Here is a 2798-nt window from a genome sequence, read left to right as displayed (position 1 = left end):
GTCAATCCTGCAAAACACTTCCTGCGCTGTTTGCTCAGGAAGCTTTCACTAAGCTATATTTTGAATGTGCCCCCTTGATTTATTCATCTGGGTAAAAACACATAGTTGGACGTAATTAGGCACTTCCGAGCGCGAGCTGAACTCCATTAATCGCCGATGTTGCTTTGACTGAGCACTAGATAGATAGATAGATAGATAATGTCTTTTACACCTGGCAGGTACATAAAAACGAAAGACCCTATGTGTCCAACAGGAGGCGCTGTCTCATTATGTTGATCTCAAGCGCATCAAATACTCAGTCACTCAAAATACACCACGTTAGTGTTAAATATTTTTGTATATTATTTATAACAATTATTATGATTAGTTATCCATAATTGTACAGCACATAATCCTCTTGTACAGTGCGAGGTCCCAGTATGGTCAAATGTTTAATATCTGGCTTTGTTAATAACATGACATCTAATATTCTTTTGGAGAAGGTATTAGGCTTTTTATTTTAATTTCTTTGGGGATTAATGATATTTGAGACTGGCATATCAAAACTCACCAATTCTCAAATTTAATTAACCTAAATCAGTCAAAATGTTAAATTATGTTAATATTAGTTTATCATTTAAACATACAGGGAAAAGTTTGTGCAATATCAACATTGTTTAAACACTTAAATTTAGAAATATAATATAATCACTGTATTTGCCTTTTAGAATATTATAAGACCAGACTCCTAGTAACTGGTATCTTTATATTTAAAGATGTTTAATCATCTCTGAATGGAAACAAATAATAATTTCTCTTAATTCAGGGCCGAAAGTAATGAATAAACTATAATTAAAACTGAGTCAGACATAATCCCTATGGATGCCAGATAAAGCACAATGTAGTTTGTTTTTTACATGCAAAATCCTGACCCATTTATCTGCAGCATTAATTGTCCAAACATTTCAGAAGTCTATAATTCAAGGAACAAAAGAGAACATTGAGTAGTTGTGTGTGGCGTCATGTCATGTCATATGTATCCACTTCATAACATGACACTGCACTAAGTTACAGCTTCAAAATTAGTTTATGCCATTTTAGGTTTTAATTTTTAAAAGTTTTATCCTCAGTTGACAAAACGATTAACCAAACATCATTTAAACATTCAGGAAAAGATTATAAAAAAATGTAGCTTGTGTTCTTTTTCTCTAATATAGGCTAATAAATATTTAATTCAATGGAACTAAAGATTTTTGATGTAGAAATTTTTTTTTTTTTTAATCCAAAGAGGGAGAGGAAATTTCTAAAATATTAAAATATAAGTTCAACTTAACATGAAACAGTGTTACACTATATTTCACTTATGTGACTATTCAATAAGAAAAAAGTACATTATCCATTGGAAATTTATTGAATAGTGAAAATTATTTATATATGCCACTGTTGCAGGGGACAAACAGACATAACGCAACAAAACAAAACAAAATTGCTTATGGCATTCGTTTGACGAAAATCACAAAGGAAAAAATATATCTGAATTTTAACTGTAAACAATAGACATACTGCATTAGATGTGATAATTCAACATTTGAAATAGTTCATTCAAAATAAAAAAAGAAAGAATAAGAACATTTTGTGAGCATTTAAAATATCAGTACCTCTTTTATTAGTTCATTGTGCTGTGATTGGACTGGTGATTTTTTTTCAACTGGACAACAAGTCCATCCTGAGAATCTTGCAACTTTTCACACCCCATAACACTCATACACATAAAGCTCCACACACATACTCTCTGGCCAATGGTGAGTGTACTTACAGATGCATTACTTAAATAGAACATTAAAAATGTTAAAGTTATGTAAAAGTAACCTACTGTAACAGAAAAGTCATATTGGTGATAATGGTTTGCAACACTTTGAATAGGTAGCTTAGGTCTGTGTGTAAAGTTACCTGTAGAAAAATATCCCAGATTGTCATTTGAACACCAGATTGAGATTTTATACATGACAATATTGTGCTATTAGTCTTGGTTACTGACCAAGATTTCAGGTTAAAAAAATATTAAGACACTTTTGTCTGACAAACAAGTCAAACAAGATTAAAGGGGTCATATGATGCAATGTCAATTTTTCCTTTCTCTTTGGAGTGTTACAAGCTCTTGGTGCATAAAGAAGATCTGTAACACATGTGGTTGCCGCAAGCCCTCCGGACGCTCCTGCGTCGAATCCACCGGCCGCGCCGTTCTCAAGCCCGCCGGCCTCCTCTCACTCTAGCCGCCAGCCTCCGCTCACTCTAGCCCGCCCAAAATTGACGCGTTTCAGAAAGGCGGGGCATAGAGGAGAAACAATAATGTACAGTATGTGGAAAATAATGTGTTTTTTTAACCTTAAACCACATAAACACATTTCATTACACCAAATACACAAAATAATGTTCTTTTTAGCAACATCATATGACCCCTTTAAAGTACTACATAAATACAGACCTCGCCAAAACGGGTTGCATAAAAATTCCCATAGGGATATACATATATGTATATATTATCAATATAAAAATATATATACACAATAAAATAGTTCTTTACAAAAAGTCTTTAAAACACAACAGGAATTACATCAAGTCCAGTTTGATGTGTCCATTGGTCCCATAGAGATCTGAGAAAGCACAATTCATCCTCAAAGCAAACATGACCTATGAAGAAAAAAGGATAAAAAATGCAGTCAGTAAAATGTAGTACAAAGGACTTCCATAGCATTGCATTAGAATAAGCAAAAACTTTTCTAAGCTAGGATTGGTACTTCCTAAGTGGGCATTATCTA

The 2798-nt window shown here is 33.1% G+C and overlaps 1 protein-coding gene across 1 annotated transcript in view; it reads right to left on the bottom strand.

Moving 5' to 3' along the window:
- Positions 1-2385: 2385 nt before the first annotated feature.
- The window catches only part of LOC107732819 (solute carrier family 45 member 3), a 26793-nt gene continuing 26380 nt past the window's right edge, over positions 2386-2798 (bottom strand). Inside the window, exon 6 of the mRNA XM_016544237.1 lies at positions 2386-2670. The gene's annotated coding sequence lies outside the window, so the exon portion shown is untranslated. The remainder of the gene's footprint in view (positions 2671-2798) is intronic.

This window comes from Sinocyclocheilus rhinocerous, unplaced genomic scaffold (assembly GCF_001515625.1).
Source record: "Sinocyclocheilus rhinocerous isolate Xijiao unplaced genomic scaffold, SAMN03320098_v1.1 scaffold2415, whole genome shotgun sequence".
NCBI lineage: Eukaryota > Metazoa > Chordata > Actinopteri > Cypriniformes > Cyprinidae > Sinocyclocheilus > Sinocyclocheilus rhinocerous.
Note: the sequence above shows the minus strand (reverse complement) of the source record. Positions and strands in the feature narration are given on the sequence as shown.